Source organism: Sebastes fasciatus, chromosome 1, assembly GCF_043250625.1.
Source record: "Sebastes fasciatus isolate fSebFas1 chromosome 1, fSebFas1.pri, whole genome shotgun sequence".
Lineage (NCBI taxonomy): Eukaryota > Metazoa > Chordata > Actinopteri > Perciformes > Sebastidae > Sebastes > Sebastes fasciatus.
The window spans coordinates 7,517,144-7,545,034 of NC_133795.1; the positions used below are offsets into that span (position 1 = coordinate 7,517,144).

Sequence of the window (27,891 nt, forward strand, 5' to 3'; positions counted from 1 at the left end):
AACACTGTATGAGTAGATTATTTTCATGAACCTATACTGAAGCCACTTACAGGAGTACAGCGCAGAAACACATGCGTATGGAGCATTCATATGTATGTGTTGTGAGACTCAAAAATACTTCAGGAGATTTAATCTGTTAGGAACCCTGACTATAGAATAAAAACGCATGTCCAAAGGACGTTTGGATCTGTGATGCCACTGAATAACCAGTGACTTTGCCAGTCGCAGCTCTGGAGCGCTTACTTCATTTACTCTTGTGCAGCAGTTAACCTTGATCCCAAGGGTTTGTATAGTATGCGGAGGTGAGCAATGCTTAAAATGAAATGAAAAATAAATATATTCCTTGCTTTGAATACATTATGACCTCGGCCACTCCTATCCATTAATTCAGTTTATGATTGTATATGCTAAAGGTGTATGCAAGTAAGTGAAAAGCTACTCTGACAGGGTGAAGGATTGTCAGTGTTCTTTAATATGCTGGAAGTCCACCACTTTGGTCTAGACTTGCATATCTCTACAACTATTGGATGGACTGCCATGACATTTTGTAGAGACGTTCATGGTTCCCAGAGGATGAATCATAATGCCTCTGGTGATCCCCTGACGTTTCAACAAGCGCCACCAGCAGGTCAACGGTTTCACTTATCCAGTGAAAATATCTCACCGTCACCGAGATGGTTTCCATTTGATGAATCTTTGACTTCGGCGTTCCTCTGACCTTTCCTGCAGTTTCATCATGAGGGTGACCTTTGTGGTTTTGAATGAAATGTCTGGTAACACCATGACGGCCATGTCTATAATGCATTATAGACATACTTGTAATTTGTTATAATTAGGGCTGTCAATCGATTAAAATAGTTCATCACAATTAATCGCACGTTTTATCTGTTCAAAATGTACCTTAAAGGGAGATTTGTCAAGTATTTAATACTCTTATCAACATGGGAGTGGGCGAATTGCTTTATGCAAATGTATGTATATATTTATTATTGGAAATCAACTACAACACAAAACAATGACAGATATTGTCCAGAAACCCTCACAGGTACTGCATTTAGCATAAAAAATATGCTCAAATCATAACATGGCAAACTGCAGCCCAACAGGCAACAACAGCTGTCAGTGTATCAGTGTGCTGACTTGACTATGACTTGCCTAGAACTGCTTGTGATTATCATAAAGTGGGCATGTCTGTAAAGGGGAGACTCGTGGGTACCCATAGAACCCATTTTCATTCACATATCTTGAGGTCAGAGGTCAAGGGACCCCTTTGAAAATGGCCATGCCAGTTTTTCCTCGCCAGAATTTAGCACAAGTTAGGAGCGTTATTTAACCTCATTCAACCTCAATTGCGTTAATACGATAAAGAAATTGGTGGCATTCAAATAAATGTTCGTTAGCGCATTATTATTGCGTTAACTTTGACAGCCCTAGTTGTAATCTGCTTCTAACTCTGTATAAGTATAGTTATTAGCACTCATAAATAATCCTAATATTTTATAAAGTATTTTATAATTACATAAAGTAAAGTTTATTAATATTCTTTGCAATATCAGCATTTCACATTTCATGTGCAATAATGTGAACTCAACCATTCATTCAGTCTACTGCTATATTTTCAGTATTACATTTTTATATACTGTATTTATATATTTTTTGTAATTGTTTACTTACTTATTTACCAGATCTTGTTGCTATTCACTGCTGCCTCTCGTTGTTTTTACTGATCCCTTTGCTGCTATAACACTGCAAATTTCCCGCTGTGACTAATAAAGGATTCTCTTATCTCATCTTAATACTAAATAAAATAGAGTAGTAGTAGTAAAATGGAAAAATTATATAATTAAATCTTACCAACTGACCAACAAAAACATTGTCAAATATTTTTTTACTTAATGCAAACAATTTGCCACTTAGAGTAACTTATCACACTATAATGCATTATAATAACTTTATTGATCCCTTAACCTTTCATCTAGCACCATCGTCAGGTCAAAATATCAATATGTCCAAGACCAGATATTACAAAACTAATGACATTCCCATCAGCCTCAGCATGCTAACATTTGCTAACCTAAGATGGTGAACCATTATAACTACTAAACTTCAAAATGTTAGCATTGTAAATGACAGACTGGCTGCTGAAGACTCTGAGTCTTGTTGTGTATAGCTTATTTTTGCTTTGAATAATACAGTAATCCTTTATGTTGTCGTGACCTGAATCCCAAAGGTCAATCTTTGCAGAACCAGACAAGATCGTACACACCAAAGCCATAGACCGTCCAGGCAATACTGGCTGTCTCTCAGTCCGGCCAAAATGCAGACGTCCGCGCTTTTCATTGTGAAGCGATGAATTTTTAATGAGCCCGTATCACCATTCAGAACGAGGGAGGGGAGAGAGCGGTGGAATCGCTCAAGTCAATTTCAATATTCCTGGATCACTCTCTCTGCCTTGTCCTCATCGTATCTTCATTATCTCGCCGTTCTTCAATTTATTTTTATCTGCGAATAACCAAAGGAACCGTAAATGAGGAAAAGGAGGGGAAATAATTCCTTCTTGCATGTTCACGGAACAGAGGGAAGTCTGATGTGGCACGCAGACAGGGGAGAGAAAATCCACGTATCGCAAAGAGTGTTCCTTTTTGTTTACAGCAGCCAGAGATGGACTCATTCTTCCTTTTGCTCTCTGCATCTAGCTTAAGGCAGGAGAGAATGGAGAGAGTTTGAAGAGCTGACACAATGAGTCAGAGCGAGGCGAGAGTGAGTGTGAGGGAGAGGGAAGGGCGGCAAAGGTTTAGGCGTCTGCACTGACAGCTTTCTCCCGCAGCCTGACAGAGCTTTGTTGAGGATCCGGGGTTTCACCGCTGTTGCCGCTCCAGGGTTTCACTGATGTTGCTGCCGCAGTAAGCGCCCAGCCCTGACCTTTTCACGCACGCCGTACAAGCATCCATCCCTCACACGGCGACCGCTTTTCCGCGTCCTACCCCCGCGTGTCTGCGTCCACGTTTGCGAGGGGAGAAAGGGAAGTTGAAAACAGGTTGTCATGTGTTGACAGATGGCCCACGCTGTCAGTAAAACGTCATCGCAGACCGCATCTCCCACGAGGCAGAGCGGTGGCGAGGATGGCCGCTGCCATCTGTGCCCCTGCAACAGATGCTGCAGACAATACAGACGCCACATGTGTCACACCATGTTTCATACACAAGGCTGACTGTAATGCCCCGTGCAGGGTATTAGTTTGAGCGTGTCAGCACTGTGGAAATTGGTTGATTTTTTGCTGCTTCATCCTGCAAACTAACTCTGACATATTGGAGCCGTAAACCCCATTCTGTCTCTCTCGTTTCTCTTCCTCTCTGCCCGACTCTCTGCCCGCCTGTCACTCCATCATGTCTATCTCTCCATCTATTGCCCTCTCTCTTCCTCTCCACCTTCCCGCCTGCTGTCTCTCTCAATCTCCTGCTCTCTGATTTTAGTTAAGAGAGAGCATGAAAAAAGATGAGCAAACACGCCGGCTGCCTCGGAATTCATTTTCAAGCGCTCCCCCCTACACCCCCACCTCTCGCCTTCACTACACCTGCAATATTCCTCCTCCGCTGCTCCCACACAGGATTAGGCTTAAATGAGAAATGTATTGTTTCCGTCATTCAGTCAAGTGAAAGAGTAATTGAGTTAATCTGTCTGGCTTCTGTCTGTTGGGGAGCAGCAGAGATTAGGGGTCTCCGTTGGCAGAGATGGAATCACTGCTTTGAAAGATGGAATAAAAATGTCACCGCGTCTTTTAATGACAGCCGGCTTGACATTTCCCAGCAAGCTTTTCATAGGAAGTACTTATTCAACAGAGGGAAATGCCATGTCGTTCCATTATTTCATCGTGGGTATGTCTATAACTTTTATGAACACCTTATCAACCGGTGCATTTCTCGTTCATCAGATCCATTTCCAATTTCATGTAAAATACTGTTATAAGGATTTTAGGTAACACTTCATTTTACAGTTCCGCAAATTTCATGGTAATTAGGTGATAATTAGCAAGTAACCTATTTGATATTTCTTTGGAATTACTGCCAAATTACCCCAATATTTACCTCAGAATATATCGAAAATTACTTTATTATAATACAAAATATTTGAAAATGTGTAAGATAATGAAAACCATCTTGATCAGCAATCCTTCTGAGCTGGACATAATTTGTGAAGCAAACCCTCTACAGTAGGTGCAGCACTTTAATAGGCTTCTTTGTATATACGGCATCATCATGTAGGTCCCCTGGGAAAACAACATCTCTCCTCAGCCTAAAACAAGCTAGCTTGATTATGTTGACGCAGAGATGGATATTTGTCGTCTCTCCACATCTGACAACCCTGCAAAATTTCCCTTTGTGTGCAGGAATTTGCTTATCCCACCTAAACGGTACCCATGCCAACATAGCAATTGTGCCTAATGGATTTCGCTGCACCGTTATTGCTGAACACACAAATAGTTATGGGGTGAATGAAAGCTTTTTTTCCCGTGCACAGCAGAAAGACTAAGTTCAGTTTTACAAGTCCCGGCAGAATGATTCAAGTTTGTTTTCTACAGATAAATGTTTTTTTATGCTGCAATGACTGAAAGTGAGCAAGGGTGTGTCAGAAAATAATGGGCTGCTCCATGCTGCTCCAAAATACGGAGGTAGAATTGGCTGATGGCAAGATCATCAGGCCACAACGTTTTATCCATGTAGACCACATAGTGAATGTGACTAAAACAAGAAGATCTCTTTAAAACTGTCAGAGATAAATCCAGGATGCATCTGAAAACAAAACCAAGAAGTAATGTTAATGTATGGCAAATAAGTCTATGCTTTATGTTTGGCTAATTTAAACAAAGAGTTAGATGAGAATATTGATACCACTCATGTCTGTACAGTAAATGTGTAGCAGCTGGTTTGCTTGGCTTAGCAAAAAGAGTGGAAACAGGGTACACATGCTCTGTCCAAAGGTAACAAAATCCTCCTACCAGCACCTCTGAATACAGATGTGACAATACAAATTCAGTAGACATTACCAATGCCAGTGAAATTCCACGATTCTCTATACCAATTCGATACCACAGTAAAAAACAAAAGAAAAACAATAAATGTCATGTACTTCATCAACCACTTCTTTATTACTGTTTGCATACTGGTTTTTGTCAGGAAGTTAAACAGCTCATAATTCACTCTCTGTTATCTATTTTATATTGCAGTGAAAACATCTCCTTCAAACAACTGGATTTATTCAAGTTTCTCCCCAAAAACTTAATTTCACAAGATCACATTTGAACACATCATGATAGCATTTGAATTCACCTTTGCCCAATATTTTTACTGAGTAGACGCTGAATGCATCATAATGTAAATCAATGATACCTCCCACTAACATTACAGTAGTTGTTAGCTCCGTACAAGACTGTGCTGCCCACCAGCTAACGTTAACAAACTCTCCTGCCAATTCCAACACATTTGTTGTTCGCAAAGTAGCAGTAGTAGTAGTATTTTATCTGGGAAAAAATAGGGTGGACATGGCGATAGTGAGTTTACTGCGTCCCAAACACATTTTCTATTGTCCCTGGGACAATTGGATGGAGTTTGTCTCGATAGTACCTGTGGTACGGAGTCGCAGAGTACCGTCGCATTTTCAGAATTTTGGCATCGACTTGGTACCAAAGAATCGGTTCTCGTGACATCCTTACCTCTGAAGCTTATATTAGCACGTTATATCTTGTTTGTTTAATCCATTGAAAAACTCAGGTGTAATTAAGCTAAGCTAAGCTAACCAGCTGCTTGCTACATACATTATGTAATGTACAGACGTGTGAGTGGCTAACATTTAGCAAATAAGCGAATGTGCCGATTTAAAAACCGTCAAACTTTTGCTTTTAAAAGCAGAGCTATTGAAATGTTCTGGTATTGTTGAGCGTGGGGTTACTCTACAATGCTCAGGGCCACAACTCTTAAGTCTATGCCCAACCTTGGCTGCCACATTCAGAATGCCCCAGACTAACCCCTGGACGTGAGGTTTTAACTGAATTCAATCTCTCTGTCTGTGCACTTCAAGGCCTCTTCAGTGCCAGGGCCTTTTATATTCTGCAGATTTTCAGCTCACCTGTACTATGACTCAGATCTAGAGGAAACTCAAAAGTAAAGAGCTAACAATAAAGCAGGAAGCTCAAAGTCCACGGTCTGGCTCTTAGTGACTCTATTCATTGAGCGGAGAGAGACGAGAGTGAGAGCAGAAAGTCTCCGAGCACATCCAGAGTGACTTGAGAGATTAATGTCACAAGATATAAATTAGTGTACATAGTGAATCACCTCGGCACACAAACACCGGCCATCTGAAGACAACAGCGCATACCTTCAGTGGTGCCAGCAGCACACCTCCACCTGAGTAAATATGTGAGTGGATTAGCAGAATTAAGTTTCCTGGAGGACCAGTTGGCAGGCTGAATAACAGGTGCTTGTGTTTAGAGGTAGATGAAGGAGGAACAGATCCAAAAAAAAAAAAAGAAAACGCTCTGTCTGTGCTTTTCCCCTGCCTCACAGTAAACATTCATTTGCCTGAATTTCAAAACAGCTTGAAAATGATAAAGAAGTGCTTGGTGAATAGTTAGCACTTATTTAGCCAATCCTGCGCCGCCTGTCTGGCTCCAGATACATCAGCGTTTTCTCCTCCTGTTCTCTGGGTTTTTTCCTCCCGGGTTTCTGACAGCGATCAGGGGAGTTGGAGCAATGCTGAGCTGAACAGTGCTGACAAAGCCAAAAGGCTGTGCACTTCAGGCTCCGGAGTGGCTGGATCGATGTAGTGCCATCACCGTGGCCTGGGGGAACGACTGCCACCATCCTTCATACTGCACTGGATGTCCTCATCTGCCTCTCTGTCACCTCTCTGCCTGTGGCGGGACGGAGATTTATGCAGAGCAGACAGCTCAAGTCCAAGCATACGTTATAGGTTAGTGAGCTACAGCGCGTGGCGTGACACAAGCAGTGCTGTTGGCTAGCTCGGATAGGCTCGGCGCCTGAAACGTTCACCGTTTGGGAAGTTTAACACCTACGCTGACAAATTGATGCTGGCAAGAAAGTCAAACTCAGCCGTGAGAATAAAGCTTAGCAATTAATATGAAAGCCTGAAGCCTGTGATCGCAGCACGGGTGACTCCGTTGATACACATTCCTGCATCACAGACTTTGTTTACATGGTGATTTGCAGTTTAAATATGCTTTTCACACTCAAATAGCTGATATTTTTATATTAGCACAATATGTATTTTCACCCTTGAAGGTTTGTGAGCATGTGGGATGTTTGCAAACAGTAGGACATTTTTGGTTAAGCATTGCTAGATTTGATATAGATTAACTTGTATTTCAGACACAACCAGCGGCTTTAACATGTATCTGTTTAGTCAATATTGTTGCTTTCAGATCAGTTTGCATTGAATCTTCGTTTTAGGGCATGCGTTTCATCCTGAGCGCACACACTTTTTCTTTTTTTCATTCAGTCAGATCCTGACTCAAAGAGCAGTATAATCATGTTAGTTGAATAAAACCCTGAATCCCGAAACGTGACAAAAGACTGAAGTAAAAAGAGCTTCTCTGACTCGTATTCAGTGCTTTTAAACTGCTAATTTAATAATCCAGCTTTGGGAGACGGAACCTTGGTGTGCTTTTGTGTTGTGTATTCACTACAGTTATTTCTAGTTAGATCTTCTAGCTTTAGCTCCAGTAAAAAGATAAAATTTAGCCAACCTCTCCAGGGACACCGAGTAAATTTTTAGAAGCGCTTTGCCAGGCTGGCAACCAGCCAACCAGCTTTTGGTTGCCAAATCGACAGAATGGATGGTGTATTTTAATTGTTTATAATGGGAGTGATAATGGTGCTGTGTAATTATAAGCCATAGTTAATTAATGAAAAGACGATACCAAGAATGATTAAACATATTTTACTTAATACAAACGATTTTCTGCTTCTTTACAGACACACACAAACAGCACACACACACATACTGTAGAACGAGCTACTCCAAGGCAAAATAAAACATTAACGTACTAATTTTAGACTGAATTGAAATTAAAAAAGGTGGAAGTCGTGTCAGATAAAATAAGACAGATTAAGCCTCTATGTTTCTGAGAAGACAGTAAAATGTGTTGTTGAAAACACATTTCCCCTTTTGCAGAGCTGTCTTCCTTTCTTTAATTTGCCCTCTCCTGTTAGTCAGTTCTGCTTTGCCTCCCAGGTTTGATTGAAGCTTGAAGTCTCTTTTGTTCGTATTGAGCTGTCTGAAGATGTCTTCTGTCTTCTGGGTTATCCGGTGGGGCTGATGGTTTATCTTTGGAGTTTTTTCTTGTTGTTAATAAGAGTAGTAATCCATAGGCCCATACACTGAGGTAGAGGAACATCAAAGGATTCTTTTAACACAGTGGAACCGTGGTGGTCGATATGGCCGACCAGAAAGCAACAAAATGGTCAGCATTGGATTTAATGGATTTATAGTAATCTGATAAGGTGTTATGGCGTAGCTACAGCTGTGTGAATAAGCTCCGTCGCTCTAAAAGATGTAGAGTAAATAAATGTTGGGGCCATGAGATACCATGTGGAGAACAGCTGTGGTTGATCAGCATGGGCGGCCTGTCTTTCTGAGAGTGAAGACAACATTAAGGAAGTTGTATTGTTTTGTATTACAAAGTCAACAAAATAATTTTAAATCAGTATCTGTGTGGAATATAGTGTAATTAAAAGCACAAATACAGCCTTATGATGTACAATACATTTGTCTAGGGTATGCGTTGGTGCTTTCAATGACACTGAACTGTAAAACCAAACAAGGGTTGCAAAGGGTCGGACAATTTCCAGAAGTTAAGTTCAGGGATTTTCGAATTTTTGCACAATTTCAATTCAACTTATGAACTTTTTTTTGTATATTTCCCTCATAAAAAAGTTCATATGTCATGTTTTAGTTAAAAGTATGCCCATTTAATTGAATTGTTACCATGCATTATATACAGAAGCACACTCTTCCATCACAGATCATTTGCCATCATCCCATTAAATAGAATTTCAGTAAAATCCCAACCCTCTGTACGCACAGTGCATCCTCCCATCACACTACTGTCAACACTACTGCTCTGTCTGAGCCAAAGGACCACATGCTTTCATGTAAGTTTTAATTGTATTACTGGAGTGAATATATTTTATATTTTTATGATATTTCAGTTAACCAGCAGAGAGTAGCCTAAAGCAAAGTAAACGGTTTATAACTTGTTAACACCTTCTGATAGTTTCTGCTAGCTGTCACCGTGTGGGCTGTAGCTCGATTGAGCTAATTGAGGAGTTTTAATTGATCTATTTCCATTCATTCTTTATTGTAAAAAAAAATGTCATACATTAGTTGTTCACTTTAAACACAAAGTTTGCACACAGCACACATTGTCGGCTCGAATTTTTAAAGTACCTTTCCCCACTAGTTAATTTTCTAGCTAGCTAACTCGCCGCATGGCACATTTCACATTGTATGTATTTGATAAATGAATGGATTTATTTGGCAAATGAATGGATTATGTCTGCTTATGACATAATCCATTAATTGGGCGGCTGTGGTTTAGAGGGTAGAGCAGGTTGTCCACCAATTGGAAGGCTGGTGGTTCGATCCCCAGCTGCTCCGGGTCACATGTCCTTGAGCAAGACACTTAACCCCAAATTGCTCCTGAAGGCATAGCCATCGGTGTGTGAATGAGTATTTAGATTAGATCCTGATGGGCAAAGTTGGCACCTTAGCAGCCTCTGCCATCAGTGTATGAATGTGTGTGAATGGGTGAATGCTGACATGTAGTGTAAAGCACTTTGAGTGGTCGGAAGACTAGAAAAGCGCTATATAAATGCAAGTACATTGACCATTTATGATCTAGTAAAAGGTTTGTTTATATCTCCATATGTCATGGTACATACAGCCTGAGCAAATAACCCCTGTATTTCCATTTTATTCCTGTTATTCCCCATTAATTCCCATGGAAAGATTCAAGATTCAAGAGTTTTATTTGTCACATACTCATACAGGATGTGCAGTGAAATGCAAAGTGGCAGTGCTCACAAGATACGCAAAGAACAACTATACAAATATATTTAAAATGTAATAAAAATTGAAGGAACAAAGGTATTATATTTATAGTAGGAGTGGTTAGTGTGCAATGTGGAATATAAATATAAGTGTGAATAGAATGATAATAAGTGTACGTGTATTCTCTGTATGTAGCCCTATGTGCGCTTGGTGGGCACCCTGGTGAGGTAAGAGTTCATAGTCCTGATGGCCTGGGGAAAGAAACTCCGTCTCAGTCTCTCTGTTTTGGCTGCGTTGCTGCGGAGACGCTTGGCTGACCGAAGCAGCTGGAACAGTCCGTTGTTTGGGTGGTGAGGATCCTTCATAATCCTACAGCCTCTGGTTCTGAATATTCCTTGAATGTTGCAACCCTTATCCAAACACACTGGAGGTATCTATTTATACTTGGGTCAAGTAAATCCAGTTTTACTATCAAACCATCATCATAAAACTGCATCAAACCACTGCACTGCAGCAATCTAACATCCATATAGTGTGATTAGTTCTCCTTTATCTCTTAATCATGCACCAGTGAAGTATTCTTCCTGCAGTACGTAATCGTTGAGCGGACACGTCCTCCCATTGCTTTTTGTCCAATCCTAAACCACGTCGCTCGATGACAGCCAACCGTCACGGACAAGACAACATTTAAACCACTTCCACTACACACAGTGACTCGCTTAAGATGGCCAATTAAGCCGATTCCCATTACCTGTGCGATAACACTGTATACCCATTCCCACCTGATAACCTAAACAGCCTGATTCTTTATAGATTAATGACTTGTCTCCAGCTAATGTATTTTTATCACAAGGTCATGAGTGATGTATTATCAGTTAATGAGAAATACAGAAATGTGTGGCGTGAGAGAGGCGGGTGGGAGGGGGCAAACACACACACTGAGAGACACACTCGTTTGACCTTTCAGAAGGGTTTTTTCTGCCCTGCGGTGAGTTGTCCTGCAGTGATAAGAATAATGGTTTTGGCGTCATGGCCCGGGGAGACCGACCTCCCATCCCCTCCCGGTAGATAGTTGAGCAGAGAGCTTCTCCTATTGTGCTTCCTACATCTATGGCAGACAATGAGGCTTAGTGCTGCCCACTTAAGGGACAGCAGTATGCTCGTATTAAGGACCGCTGCAGATCTCTCTGATAACCAGGCGACTTATATAGGAAATATAAGGAGGGGCCGAGTGCTGGAGGAGCAAGGACACTTGCATTAAATGTCTTTGCAGGAGAGACAAAAGAGGACATTATTGTATCATTTGTCTGATGGGCTTTTGCTGTGTGCTGGATTTCTTTGTTGAGTGTTGTGCAGAAAAACAGCACAGAAGGACCTGAATGATATTCTTCATTATTTGATTTCACTGTATTTTGGAGCTTCACTTGAAGCAGCGATTAAGTGCGAAAAGGGTCCTTGTTGAAATCCTCCCGTCACTATCTCAGTGATCTGAGCATTTACACAGTGTTAGGCGTTGGGGGGGACATCAAACGCTCTTAAGAGGAAAAGTGGAAAATGTTAGGTGCAAATGTATTAGTCATGTTTTTAATTGATTTTCTGGAACAGGCCAGGGTGACTTCAAAGCAAATAGCTGTTGAAAGAAACTCAGATTTGTTGCTTTTAAGGAAGGGCGGCACTCTGAAAGGCTCTTTCCTTTTCTTTTTTTTTTAATTCAAGTACCTACGCATATATCAAACTGGGATTGTATAAAGGCTGCTGTTACGCAGGATGAAATCTTTTAGCTACAGTATGGTGTTACAGTTAATCATAAATGGTAGCTTACATATAGTATGTGCTGCTATTTACAACACAATATACTGTACATTTACTGTACGTGTGACTTAAAGCTGCACTAGTAAATATGTTTATATAAACAAACCAAACCAAACTGTAGATAGTAGGGCTACATGATTATGGCCAAAATGATTATCAAGATTATTTTGATCAATATTGAGATCACGATTATTCATCCCGATTATTCCTAGATTTTAGTGACAAAATAAATTTTTTACAGTTTTACTTTTAAATAAACAGAACGCAGTTTTCATGTCCGTGTTGTGCTACATATTTGTATGTAAAAATATCTGCATGAAAATAAGATTGGTCCCTATTCACAGTGCATCTCCTAGAAGCAAAATAAAATTGTACCATCACTTTTTACCCCGAGCACTGCTTTCACTTTCACGTTGTGCTACATATTCCTGCTAATTAACAAATCTTTACATCAAAATGAGACTTTAAATAATGTTTGTTTTCACCTGAATTCAGTGCAATATTGTTTTATTATTATCCGTTGAGTAATACAGTATATTACTCTTCTACTAGCCGCAGTCTGGGTGTTAGTTTAGGATGTACTTCATTGGATATGCAGCGGAGTTTTGGAGCGTGTTGGAGAGCTACGGTGGCCGATGCGAAAACACGAATGGTCCTCTCTAGAGCCAGTTGTTGTAAGAGTAGCGTAGGTCATTTGGAGTAGAGTGAGTGCGTAGAGTGTGTGTGTGTAGGTGAGAAGTGAGTGGTGAAGCAAGAGAGAGAGAGCGGCAGCAATTGGAGCGAGTACCGTTATTGATTCCGGCCCAAACAGTTATTGTTAACAGTGTTTGGTTTGTCCGTTCTGGGCTACTGTAGAAACATGGCGGAGCAACATGTTGGACTACGTGAAGAGGACCCGCTCCCTATGTAGATATAAACGGCTCATTCTAAGCTAACGAAAACACAACAATTCTTATTATCAGGTGGTTGTTGTTATACATGGGTCCTTTTAATATTTGATTCATTGTGCAGCTCTACTAGATAGTTAGCAACTAGCTGGTGAACATACCGTAGTGGAGCATTTAGCAGCTAAAGAGCCAGATATTTGATGAAGACTAAAACGAAGCTAAATGAAGATATTTCATCAGGTGACGAGGAACATGAGTCCAAATGATGCTAATGTTGCTCTGTGTCTGCTGGATGTGTAAAATGGCAACTGTTTGCTAACACATTCACCATATCTACGGTTGCCCTACCCCCAAGCGGCCAAAAAAATCAATAATGCAGCTTTAACAATGTTCTTTACTTATTGATAAAAGGTGAATTAATTATTCATGCATGTCTTTTTTGTATTCCATTCTATAGTTATGTTATATTTTTTCTATACTTTTTGCAGCATCCATTTCGTTGGTGTGCGTCACACAAACACTGCTCCTCTAACTCTACTCTAATGGGCTTGTGAAATGTTTCCTGTTCAGACCTGAACACATTGATTCCTGTTCTGACTTTAACACTGGGCCTGATGGCTCAAGGCTACTTGTTGGAGAAGCAATTATCTTCATAATGACAACATCAGCACCCGGCTCACAACAATGTGTCCCTATAGTCCGTGTAGCTGTGCTCTTCAGATGAACGTCGTCTGCTCGGCGGGCTCGGCCCTCTGGAGGAACCAACCTAAACACACTTATGTGTGCTGCTGGTTGACGATAATGAGACCAATTACTTTCATCATCAGTTACTTTGGCTGATTGATCAGTAGAACGACCTTTACAGCCTCAGATGGCAGGAATCTGACTGAACAATTACTTCGACATCACTTTGGCTGTTTCCATCTCTGAGTCTCTCTCCATGGATCAGATGAGTGGAAAGGCAAAGATCAGTCTTTAAAGAGCAAGTACCCAAATGAAGAGTTGAAAAAAAGAAGCACTACGGCAATTATTAATATGTGAAAGCAGTCGGTGTACTGTAGCCGACCTCTGAGATGGCCTTGATTTCCTCCGAGGGAAAGTACAGATGACTTTTGTCCCTGGTCTCGGGGCCTGGAGACTAATGGCCGGCCCTGGCCTATCGCTTGCCCCAGGGGGCTTCGGAGTACAGACAGGATTAGAGAGAAATGGATGAGAGCAACGGATAATGAAGGAGATCTGTCTTAAGTCTAATCATTGGCTTTAGAAGACATGATCTGGGCTGGAGAGAGGGAGGGAGAGAGAAGATAAGAGGTATGTTTTCTTGTTGTGATTACACCTTTTTATCAAGCTGAACATCCGATACGTTGCCGCTGTCAGCCGCTCGGTATGCCGTTCTACTCCGTTAAAGCAAACAGGCCGCTCGTTTATTTACATAAATGTAGTAAAAGTGTAGTTTCAGCGGACTCCGATAAGACACCTCGTTATTGAGACGCAGCGATACACCTTTAGCGTTGCCTCTTCATCTGGCCTCCATTCCCCTTAAATTAGTCTGTCAGCTATAACAGATATTTCTGTTCCTCTCTAAGTGTGTATTTGTAATGCTAATTAGGCCAATTGTAGGGAATCAAATCAAGATGCTGAACACAGCAGCTAAACAATCACCGGGGAAGGATGCAAACACTGTTATGCAAATAGCACGAGAAGAGGGAAAAGATGGAGAGAAGAAGGAGCTGCTGGTCTGCTCAGTGAGTGGGGATGGGGGGGGGGACGGGCCTGTCTTCAGTCTTATAGTATTTATTAAGGCCAGTCTCCAGGGTAATCAGGACCAGCTAAAAATAACCAGCTAAGAGCTGCTGCAGCCATAAACACTGGACACAGACTGGCTACTGTAACTGGACTCATTTACCCACCAAGGCTGTTCTCATACTCCATTCGTAGCTACAGTATCTACCTATGAAAAGTAATGCACTGTAATTCGTATGTATATCCCAGGAAATCAATTCATATGTAATGTAGATAATCATGAACCAGGAAGTATAAGTAAGGGATAATGTACAGCGAGCCGGTCATCGTTGTGAAATAAACCCCTTCAGGGCTATGCAGCACCGATACTAGCTGTACATTATCTTGCTTATTACACGGCTGCTTACTTAGAAATCAGTATTTTGACACAAAGATGGTCCTCCATCAGAACTGTATCCATAGCAACGGTCTGTTATACATAGCAGCGGTCTGCTATAAAGAAATAATAGACCGTAGAACGCCGTGATTGACCAATCAGAATGAAATATTCAACAAACCTGTGTATTAACCTGTTAAGCCTTAGCCCTATTACTCGGGATATTCCTCAACCATAAGGGTTAGATGCATATATCTGGTCTCATTTGAATGGTAAGAATCTAATGAATATGAATCCATTGTAAGTAAAATAAAATATATTACCATGAAGGTTACTGTACAATGGAGAAGCAATAAAAAAAAAAGATTTTTTATCCTCGTCTAGTATAAAATCTTTCAAAGGCAATATCACCATTATAGCAAAGATCTCATAGATAATGATGCAGCTGAATGTATTCTACCGCTCTTTACTACAACTGTGACTGTACATTTGATGAACATACACTAAAATACACCATTTATGATTTAATTTATAAAGATATACTAAGGCGCTTTCCATGTTTTCTTCATGTATACTGTATACATATTGACTGTTTACTGGAAGTTCTACTTCAAAACACAATTTATATCCGTATAGCCATGTTACAAATAACATAAATATCCCCAAAACATTAAAACAGTTATAAACACAGTGAATACTGATCAATATTCCTATATGAGTGAAGAGCTCCATGCTACACAGGAAACCGTTGTTTGAGTCCTGTGTGAAACCAGAAGTCAACGTTAATTTATTTATTACGTAACTTCTGTACTTAAGTAACGTCACTTCCGGAGTTATTTAAAGCCAAGCCATGATCTTTTCCTAAACCTAACTAAGTCTTTTTGTTGCCTAAACCTAACCAAGTCGATCTTTTCCTAAACCTAACTAAGTCATTTTGTTTCCGAAACCTAACCATGTCAATCTTTTCCTAAACCTAACTAAGTCATTTTGTTGCCTAAACCAACCAAGTCGATCTTTTCTTAAGCCTAACTAAGTAGTTTTGTTGCCTAAACCTAACAAGTTGATCTAAACCAAATCACCATCTAAGCCAATATAAGTTGTTTCCTCTGAAGATGGAGGTTTATTTTAAAAAGACTGGAGTGGAAATTGACACGTGCGTCACGTGTTGCAGGCTATTCATAGGAAAATACACAAAAAAATGACTTTTCATAAGATATTATGCAAACCGTTGTATGAGTATATGTTGACTCACAGGACCTTGACATCTCTGCACTGTGTCAGTTATTATGATAAAAGTCTAAACCATTATCTAAAACCTGAAGTGTGTTCTCTACATTGTCCACTGTGTGCAGTAGGGGCAGTGTGACTCACACTAGAAAAAAAGAAAGAAATACTTACTTGAGAATAATGGGTTTTCATTACAGTCATTATACGGTTGAGTGAGAGTCACGGTTATCAGGCCCCTTTGTCCCCTGATCCTTGCCCCTTGTTTGCTCACATTCCCCTCTTTGTCATTTGGCCCAGCTGAGGTCCCACCACCTCGCTTTGGGCTATGTGAAATTATTATATTGTACTGGGAGATAACCGACAGTGTGTAGCCTTGAGGCAGTTTCCTCGCTTCACCTCCTTAAAGAAGATATTGCTGTGATAAAGCGCGGCTTCCTCTCTGCTCACGCTAAATCGAAGGGTAAGCCTTGAAGGCAAGGTCTGGTGAGTGGGAGCCAGATGAAAGAAATAAAAGAAAGAATCAGTTGATATGTTTGTGCGTTTGTGTGTGTTTCAAAAAGGAACATTTCTCATTACCATAAGACTGTGGCAGGGGCCACCAGCTCAATTGGGGGGGATTTTCAAGGTGTTGTTTCCTGCCTTGATGCTAGTTTTCTTCAGACGGTGGATTGATTGGGAGCCAGGTTTCACTGACTTTTGGTCTGTAAATTAGTGGATGGCTGCTGAATAGTTGGTCAGCCAAAAGGCATGCACAAGAAAAACAAAAATGAAGGATAGTGGGTGTTTGTTAAAGTTCACAACAGTGTGAACCTGTGAAGTTTAACTACATTTGTATGCAGTATTTTTAAGATTGTTTACTTATAAATTATTCTTCTTTTAAAAGTTTTAAAAAGGCAGAGTTTGGTTTTTTGAACATATCTGCCCACCTCTCTCACTTATTTGTTTTCTCTTGTTGTAGAAGGTAGAAGGAAAAAAAGGCTCTTAACTTGGATGTTGGATTGTTTCGTCTCCTGAACAAACTGGAAAGAAGTCATACGGGGACAGATCGAAATTTCTGAAGCAAAGATACTCTTTAACAAAGACCATGCTTTTCAAGCTCCGCCAATGGTTTGAAATGGTATCCCCCCCCCCACCATCCTCCCTCCTAGAAGTGTAGTGAAGGTCGTGTGGATGGATGAAAGCAGATTATATTATATTTGCATAATGTATTTATATTTTCTTTTGCTAACCTTAGATATTTACACAGCCAACGGCCATATTTAGCATTACAAAAATGAGTAAGTTAGGGCGTTAGCGAATGTTAGTTGCCAGATCTCATGAGACTGTGTTGCTGAGAAAACAGAGAAATGCCTCGAAGTTAATTTTCTCCTGATTTGTCTGAAAAATTTCATTTTATTGTCAGAATGTTTATCTTTAGGAAGATATGTGGCTCGTGAAAAATGCGTCCAATATTTACTTTGGTGATTATTGGGTGAAAGAATCGGTCAGAATCTGAGTTCACGTCAACTTCCCCCATTGGAGTTAAAAGACTCTGGACATCGCGATGGTCTCCTAAAGGGGCGAGACAGTGTTGAAACACACGGGGACACAGATACACAATAAAACACAATGAGATTTAGTTTTCACTCTGATCATCTCAAAGGTCAAGGGACTCCTTTGAAAGTGGTCATGCCAGTTTTTTCTCGCCAAAATTTAGCCTAACTTTGGAGAGTTATTTAGCGTTCTTCCCGACAAGCTAACATGACATTGATTCCTTCGATTTTCTAGTTTCATCTGATACAGTATCTTCTCTTAGCTTTAAGACCGAGCTCGGATTGTTAAGAGGTTAATAGTTTATATAATAAAAGATCGATACTTGCCAAACTATCCCTTTTAAAAAAGGGTTAATGCTGGCTCACCTGAGGGTAGCACGCATTGAGACACACTGGTGCCCCCTAGCTGTGGTTTGCTTACAAGATAACAAACAAAACCTTCCCACACTACACACTACACACACACACACATCCACACACAGAGAGAGGAGAAAAGCTCCTGGGCTGAATGGCGGTGTATTAATCACACTGACGCCTGGCACTGCGATCTGTGACCCAGTCTTTTAATTGCATCCGCTCTGCTTTGCTCCCGCTCTCCCTCTTTATCTCGCCTCTTTCCCCTTTCTCATTCCTCAAGCCTCCTCATGCCCGTGCCCATGAGAGGAGGCTAATGCAGAGATAAGAGCGAGGGCCGGGGATGTGTGCAAAAAACCCAAACCGCTCACACGGACGGCGAATGCAGCGGCACGCTCTGTAACGACGCCGAGATTCAAGCTACAGTGTGGAGCAAAGCTTACTGTGTAATGAGATGATGTGCAAGTGAGGTGTTGTGTGGAGGAAAACAAATATCTGTGAGGAAATCTTCATAATCCGTTGAAATACTGTGACAACCCACAGAACATGTGGCCCACACAGCATCCTGTGGATGCGGCGAGTGTACATACAGACAGATCTGCAGTGTAAAGTCTCTCTCATCAGTCGCCTGACAGGCCTTCTTTTACAGCTGTTCCTGCGTACCTGCAGCAGGAGGGAGGTGACAGAAGGAAAACAAAGGTGTGATGGCGTGGGGGCGGCGAAGGTTGTGGGCGGATGTTGGCCATGTAGACATAACGGCGCACTAACAATGTGACAAGGTTTTCGTTCGGCGCCATAAGTGCACCAGATAACAAGCAAGTGGCGTTTAAAAAAGTAAAACATGAGGCGCTGACTCAAATGCAGGTTGACAGCACGATTCTCTCCCACGCACGCACACCTATGGGAACGCAGGGAGTCGATGACACCCATACCCGTTTATGCATCAGCTGTAATAATTGTATATGCAAAGAGCTGGTGTCACACACTCCCACTCCAGTGTCCCTCTTCTCTCTCTCTCTCTCTCTCTCTCTCTCTCTCTCTCTTTCTCTCTCCCTGTCTCTTCATCTCTCTCACGCTGGTCCCTCGCACGCATAAGCACACACAGCGACACACACACACTTGAGTCGCAGTGGTTTCCTTTTGTGAGAGCGAGCTGTCAGAGGGAACTGTGTGGGCTTTTGTTAAAACAGAGAACTGCAGAGGCAGAGAAATTCATTTCCAACTGCGGCAAAAAAAAAAAAAAAAAGAAGCCTTTTCAGGAAAGTCACATTGTACCTGCAGTGTTTTAAAAACAGCAGCATGTAAATTGAATTAGTTATAAGCATTCCTGCGGGGGCTCAGTGGGCTGGATTTCAGAAGAGTTTCAAGGGTTGTGGATGTACCGCACGGGGCGCCTCGGGTTCGACTACAGATTCACAAGACGGTTCACTTTAGTTGTGATAAATCACGACATATGAAAATAGATTTTTACATCTTTGCTTGCCAATCACGCCCGCTCCGCTGCTTTTACTTCAACGCCCACTGAAAGGTGTAAACTTTTCTCATTTCTTTTTGCCTCTCGTAGGTGGAAGGAATATTACAGCTCGCATGTCTCTGGAGAAGCTGCTATAATGTCACTGTCAGGTGGAAACCTTGTACGTTTTAGTCTTTCTTCATGTTTAGACTCACACTGGAGGATCACATGCACTTTTGTGGTTTGTTTAAGTTCATCAAAACATTTTTTATTTCCCCAAAGAGAACATTTTGAAAATGCCTGGAGCTGAAAACAAGGCTGTTTCTTTTAGTCATGTAAAGATGACATTTGGGATAAAGCACAGCTTTTTTCACAGGACTCTGATTTGTTAAGTTATTAGCTGTGGGTTTTCATGTGGAAGTAAAGGATCTTATCTCCTAATTTGCAAATGAAGGTTTCACACAGCCACTTTTGATGCAGTTTATCACTAAAACAATAATTCAGCTTATTGTGAGTCACACTGCTTATCAGAGCACTTAAAAAATAAATGCTTGAACATTTTCATTAATTGTTCAGTTTAAATTAGAGCTGTAACAATTAATCGATTAATTGTCAACTATTAAATTAATCGGCAACTAATGTATTTTGATAATCGATTAATCGGTTTGAGACACTTCTTAAGAAAAAAAAAAGGAAAAATTCTCTGATTTCAGCTTCTTAAATGTGAATATTTTCTGGTTTCTTTACTCCTCTATGACAGTAATCTGAATATCTTTGAGTTGTGGATAAAACAAGACATTTGAGGACATTCTATAGACCAAACAACTAATGGATTAATCGAGAAAATATTCAACAGATTAATCGACAATGAAAATAATGGTTGGTTCCAGCCCTAGTTTAAATTCTTTAGTTTATTATTAATCGTAATCAATCTACGAATAATGAATATCCATCTAATTTCAACATGCACACACTACATTGTAACGACACTGCAGTCACTCTGAGATATTGCAGCACTCTTCACAGCTCCTCACATGCGGTTTGTTCTGTATTTTAGTCGTCAGTGGGCTCCGTTCTGCTGTCTATCACAGCCTCGGGCAGAAATACTGTTATTTGCAAATTGAGTGGGTGGCGTTGATTTTCCCGTTGGCTTGAGGAAAGCAGCAGGGTACCAGAGGGAATGTTTACTTAGCACCGTGCCACAACTGCGATGAACGGCACCTTAACAAATATCCATATGCTCGGTCTGGACCTATTCAGCCACTCCGCTCTGTCACTCTACCAAGTATGAAACTTAAACTTCTCTTTACAATTGTGTCAACTGCATAAATGGGTATATTTAAAGGACCAATGTGTAATATTTAGGGGGATCTATATGCAGAAATGGAATATAACATTAATAAGTATGTTTTCTTTAGTGTATAATCATCTGAAAATAAGAACACTTCTGCTCCACTAGCTCACTTGTTCGCTCACACACATTCGCCGCTGCTCTCTCCCTCTTGCTTCACCACTCACTTCCCATGTACTCCAGATTACCTATATTACTCATACAACAGCTCTAGATAGGGCCATTCCCGTTTTCACGTCGGCCGCCGTAGTTCGTCTACACGCTTGGCCCACGGGAGTGGCTGCAATCTGCTACCTCACCGCCAGATGCCACCAGATGTTACACACTGTACCTTTTAATGTCCCACATCAACCCATTCATGTACAGCGTGTTTGCTGTCAGACGTCTATTTTTAGCTGTTGTAGCTGATATAATCTTTATTTATACACCTTTTAAAGCACAAAAAACAAATCACTTCATTAAAAAAAAACAATGAAGAAGCAATGAATACAAGGTGAGACAAGCAGGATAAAAGTAAATCTCATAAAAGGGCGGCTAAGACAGTAATAAAGGTTGTTATGTAAAAGCAGGTCTATAAAAAGAGCCATTAAAGTCTTAAAAATGATCTGTAAAAAAGTCATGTAATCCCTTCTTAAAACCAACTAACAAGTGTATAAACGCTCACAAATCCTGACCTTTTTGTGCACCTCTTTTAGGTCTCGGCTCACTTTAATAATGGTAACAAGTGACCCACTAGGGTGTCTAGTTGGCTCAGACCGGCTCTCCTGATTTGCATCAGGGAGAAAGTGGCTCAGTCTGCAGAGAATATGAGAGGAAGATAGAGGAGGACAGGTGGAGGGTTAAACAGGGAGGAAATCAGGACAGTAAGAGGAAAGGAGGACAGTGAAGCTGTTACTCTGGAGAACAGAGAAGTGGAGGAGACGGGTGACAGGAAGAGAAATATGCAGAGTCTATGACTGCAACTAACGATTCTTTTCAGTAAAGATTAATCTGCCGTTTATTTTTTTCAATTAATCTATCAATCATTTTGTCTATAAAATGTCAGAAAATATGGAAATGTGCCTGCCATAACAGTCCAAAACCCCAAAATATTGACTTTATAATCATATATGATAAAGAAAAGCAGCAAATCATCACATTTGAGAAGCTTAAACCAGCAAATGTTTGGAATTTTAGCTTGAAAAATCACTGAAACGATTAATGGATTCAGAGCTGCAGCGATTAATTGTCATTGTCAATCATCAGCTTGAGTCATTTTTTCTTAGATGTGAGTATTTTCTGTGTTTTTTTTTCTCCTCTATGACACTAAAATGAATGTCTTTGAGTTGTGGACAAATCAAGACATTTGAGGACGTCGTCTTGGGCTTTTGGGAAACGCTGATCGTCATTTTTCACCATTTTCTGATATTTAATGAACCAAACATTCAATTAATTAAGAAAGTAATCAACAAATTAATCGAAAAATGAAAATAATCTTTAGTTGCAGCCCTGATTGAATTATCAAAATATACTTTTCTGTCGATCAACTAATCGATTAACCGACTAATAGTTGCAGCCCTAGTATGATGATGACTCTCCTGATTTGCATCGGGGAGAAAGTGCCTCAGTCTGCAGAGAATACGAGAGGAAGAAGATAGAGGAGGACAGGGGGAGGGTTAAACAGGAAGGAAATAAGGACAGTAAGAGGAAAGGAGGACGGTGGAGCTGTGACTCTGGAGAACAGGGAAGTGGAGGAGACGGGTGACAGTATGAGGAGAGAATGGCAGGGAGGAGAGGGGAGGCGTGTGCGGTCGACAAGTGAACACGGTGTAGGCGGATGCAGAGGGATGAGGGGAGCATGCTCCATGTGGATGCACAAAACAAGCCTGTGCAGAGTCGCTACCTGTCCTCTACATTATGCACATGTAATGTTTCCATACAAGATACAAGAGCGGCTTTGGCCTCCCCTAGGGTATTGTCGTGGATCTACAAGCAGGAAGAGACAAAGAGCATAAGCGTGTCTCTCTCTCTGTGTGTGTGTATATATGTGTGTGTGTGTGTGGAGGACTCGGTGGTCGGCAGTCACGGCTGCTTGCCCGCTCTGTTTTAGCCGCGTCTGTGCCGCGCTAGTCGCTCTGTTGGACAGCATGTTCTCTGCCGTACGAGTCCAGAGAAGGGCAGCCGAGCAGAATGACACCAGCCTCAGCAGCCTGCCAAACACCGCTGTGGATGGCAGGACGCACTAAAATATACAGAACACACTGACACACACACTCACACACAATACATGCACACTCAGATACACTCAGAGATGCTCACACAGGGACACAGGGACACAGAGGCCGACCGGCGCTACAAAATAGAAGAACAGAATGCAAACACACACTTGAGCTGGTGGTTTTATAACCCTGATGTTTTGCCTTGGAAACCAAGGCAAAGCACAGGGACACACACACACATTGATACACTCATAGATGAAGAAGGGAATTGACATAATAGATCTTTGAGTCAGAAGGCTGTTACCACGACCAGCAAGGCACAAAATTGTCCCTGCTTTTATAGTTTAGACTGTTTGCTGACTCTGAACTGCTGAGACGGCAGTTTGAAGCAACACTATCAGCCTTCCCATAGAGCGCACACTTCATCATCATCCATGTGTGTTTTACAGTAATATACAAACAGTATACAGTAATTCCAACGCATTTATTCATATTTTAGGCCACGCTGTTTGCATGCAGAAACTCATTCAAGCTTCAGGCTGCAGAGAGGTCTTGAAAAATTGAACACAGTGAGTTTTCCTGACAGACTTCATGCTGACAGAGCGATGCATGCTGGGTAAATAAGACCACCCAGTGTGGTATCATGTAGGGCTGCAACCTGGCGGCATCCTCCGGGTCTGAAAAGTGAAGCCAAAGCTGAAGTGCCTTAAACTTGCATTCTTTCTAACAGCCAGCAGGGGGCGACTCCTCTGAAAGAAGTCTGATTGTATAGAAGTCTATGAGAAAATGAGCCTACTTCTCTCTTGAGTTATTACCTCAGTAAACATTGTAAACATGAGTTTATGGTCTCAATCGCTAGTTTCAAGTCTTCTTCAATACAGCATGATGTTCATTTAGTAAATTATGGTCCCATTTAGAGTCAAATAGACCATAAAGCAGGGGATGCTTTAGGGGCGTGGCTACCTTGTGATTGACAGATCACAGAGTTGTCCAGTCTGAGAGTCGTTCGTGTTTTCGTCTAAGAACTTTAACCCTTTCACAGCGTGTTTTCAGTTCATGAAAGTTAATTGTTATTGTCAGAATTCAGTTGTGCTTAGCTCCACCCTCTCGTGTCACTTCTGGTTGCAAAACAAGCAAGATGGCGACGGCTTCAAACGAGGCTTCAAACGGCAGTCCACAAACCAATGGGTGACGTCACGGTGACTACGTCCTCTTCTTATATACAGTCTATGACTGCAACTAGACTGCAACTCAATATCGGTTAATCTGCCGTCTATTTTCTCAATTGATTGATTAATCGTTTTGTCTATAAAATGTCAAACAATAGGGAAAGGTGCCTGCTATAACAGTCCAAAACCAACAAATATTCACTTATAATCAGACATGATAATGAAAAGCAGCAAATCATCACATTTGAGAAGCTTTAACCAGCAAATGTTTAAGAATTTTAGCTTGAAAAATTACTGACACCTTTAATGGATTTAGAGGTTCAACGATTACTTGATTAGTTGTCAGCTATTAAATTATTTTATTTTATTTTATTATTTTAAAGACCAAACAACTAATTGATTAATCGAGAAAATAATAAACAGATTAATCGACAATGAAAATAATCTTTAATTTCAGCCATAAATGGATTATCACAATAGTTACCGATTACTTTTCTGTTGATTAACTAATCGATTAATCAACTAATACTGTAGTTGCATCATTAGAATCATGATGTCTCCTATTAGATATTTTGTTGATCTTCTAAATCAATCAAAAGCTCACTGAGAGAAGCTCATTTAGACAATATCTGAACCCCAGATGTGACTAATACATGTCGATTGGGTCTATTAGCTTAGAGCTGTTGAAAATAATATGTTCAGAATGGTTTAAACCCGCTGGCTTCCACACACTTAACCCTTAAACATTCATAGAAGAGTGGCTGAATGGAGCTGCCTGGAGATATCTGGCAGCAAAGCCTGATGTCCTTGTGTTAGTGCGTGATTTTATCATCTGAGCATCTGTGAAGACTAATAGAAATCATTTATTTCTTTTCATAACTACATACAGAAGACATACAAAGGGTTGTGAAGTAACTATATATAGTTCATGTACGCAGTGAATGTATTCAGCTCTCCGACATAGCCGGAGGCCAGACCCGCCCATTCCTCTGTTCCTTCTATTCAGATGAGCTGACCAGGTGATGAAGTTAAGTCCGGTGGCAGCATTGATTGAACCTGCAGTAAAATATGTATGTGATTATTAATAGATGAAGGACTGCGGGTCTACTGACCTTCAGGGCCGTCAGCCTGAAGCCTCGTCTTCGTTTATTCATTTCAAGTTCAATTTTCCATACTAAGGGATGCCGTAGTTTGCCAAGCGTAACATGACAAAACGAATTACATGCACCGAGAACAATTACAACAAATAAGCACAGATTAGTTATCAACAGCGTTCGTCTTCACTCACTGGTTCTATTTCCATTATGATGCCACGGCAATGAATAATCTGCATTGCTACGTCTGCACATTAGCTCCTCTTGTCTTAAAACCAAGGCCGAGAAAAGTGTTGCAATTACGGTTTAATATTATATATTTAATCTCTTTTTTCTGTGTGCTACAGTATCTTCCTCCCCCTCCTTCTTGTTTTATCCGACCATCTCCCTCCCTCTCTCTCTCTCTCTGACGCACACACACACATAGCTTCTCTATCAGTATCTCGTCTCAGTGTTGTCTCTTTCGGCTGCTTTCATCTCCATTTACCAGCGTGGCAGATCAGATCCCACCACCTGATTTGAATGTGCTTTGTGAACAGGATTTTTAATGAATAGCAAAGCGTTTATGAATGTCTTCACACTAAGTAGATGTGTTAAAAAATCAGGGTCGTGGTCTCGCGGCTATACACCAGTAGGCGGTGAATGGCAAACTGAGAGGTGGCCCGGTGCCCTAACGGAAAATCAAAGTCATTCCTCTAACAATGCTGCATAATGGCAATGCCTCACAGACCACATGTGTGTGTTCCCATGCCAACTGGCAGCGCACGGGGCATCACACCGACCCTCGGAGGCCTCGCTGGTTTTATTGTTGAATTAACATCCATATTAATATATGCACCAGCTGAGGAGAGACATTCTCAAACTAGCTGTGAATTTAATCCACACACAGCCGCACGCATTCACGAGCAGCGCTTTGCAGCGCGTCCGTTCTTAAGCCCCGCTTCTCCAGCTGCACCACAAGAGACCCTCCTAAGTGACAACAATTAGCCTGCTCAGTTCAAGCTAATTGAAGTCATTTACATAATACATGCCTGCCATCACAATTCATCTGCGGACGATTCAAGCAGGTCTGTGTCATATTGTCACAACCTGATGTTAGATCGCCCTCCCCGCCTTGATAAATGATCCCCAAAGTGAGGCAATCACTTACCCACACAAAGCTTATCACTCACATAAGGATTGTTCTCCGCTTTTTTTAATGAAAATACGGATTTGCATTCGCCAACACAGACAGATGCACGCATTGTCAAAACTGTGTTCACCGTCCGTCTCATTATGCACGCAATTACTCAGAGGTTGAAAACAAGCGGGCTCGTTTGTGTGACGCTAAGTCGCGGTGGCCAAGGAGATCTCATGCTTTATTAGCCTGTTGTTTGGGAGCTGCTTTTGACAGGAAGCTGGGCAATAAATTAAATAGATGGCTTGATAAAAAGCTTGCTGTGCAGAATTCTTCACGCTGGAATTTTTTTTTTTTGGGGGGGGAAATCACGCCGCAGTAGCTCATAACAGGCGATCTGTTCCCCGGGTGATTTATGAAATCAATTTGTCTTGTTATCAGCAGGCAGAGTTTGTGAGATAACATCATTCAGAGCACATGCGTTTCAACTTGGGGGTAGAGGGAGACGGGGGATGGTGTGTTTTTAACATAATAGACATGTTGAAAACAACAGATCAGTCATTCGTGCCATTGCATCACGCTATGAATCATGGGATAATGATGCAGTGTGAGTGTTGATTCAATTTGGCAATGAAAAGAAAGGGTTTTCCAAATAATCGTGTCTGAGCCTGTTGGTTTCGGTAACACTTTATAACAACCATCATTTATAAACTGTAAATTGATAGTTTTTTAAGTGAGGGATATTGTACAGTGACCCGGTCATTGTTGTGAAATAAACCCTGACAGGGCGATGCAGCACTGACGTGAAGTGGTGGGGTCTCGCACCGCCCTGAAGGGTTTATTTCACAACAATGACCCCCTCGCTGTACATTATCCTGCTTATTACACGGATGCTTACTTAAGGAATCAATAATTTGACACAAAAATGGTCCGCCGTTACCCATAGAACCCATTTCACACATATCTTGAGGTCAGAGGTCAAGTGACCCCTTTGAAAATGGCCTTGCCAGTTTGCCAGCGCAAGTTTGGAGCGTTATTTAACGTCCATCCCGACAAGCTAGTATGACATGTTTGGTACTAATGGATTCCTTTCTAGTTTCATATGATGCCAGTATTTTCACTCTAGCTTTAAAACTGAGCCTGTTACAACCTAGAAATTGCAAGTTGCGTTAATGCATTAAAGAAATTAGTGGCGTTTAAACAAATTTGCATTAAGGCATAATTATCATGTTAACTTTGACAGCCATAATCTTAATCATTAACAAATACTTATATATACTGTATAGTAAAATGTTATAATGTGTGCAACAATAAACTGTTAAAATAACGTAAATTATAGCATTACTAATCATTTTTATTTCTTTGTTGTGTTCCCTTGGTGTCTGCTGTGTTTTGTGTGGTGTAATGGAGTATTCATGTCAGCAGTCACTGGAGAATCTGCACTGATGCACTCAACGGTCCAACACCGTGTCTCTGCCTGTCTCTCTGTGACCCTTTACTTATATGTGGAGCA

The 27,891-nt window shown here is 41.1% G+C and overlaps 1 protein-coding gene across 2 annotated transcripts in view; it reads left to right on the forward strand.

Annotated features, from left to right (window-relative positions):
- cdh4 (cadherin 4, type 1, R-cadherin (retinal)) overlaps positions 1-27,891 on the forward strand; it is a 262,025-nt gene that overhangs the window by 135,471 nt on the left and 98,663 nt on the right. The window lies entirely within an intron of this gene.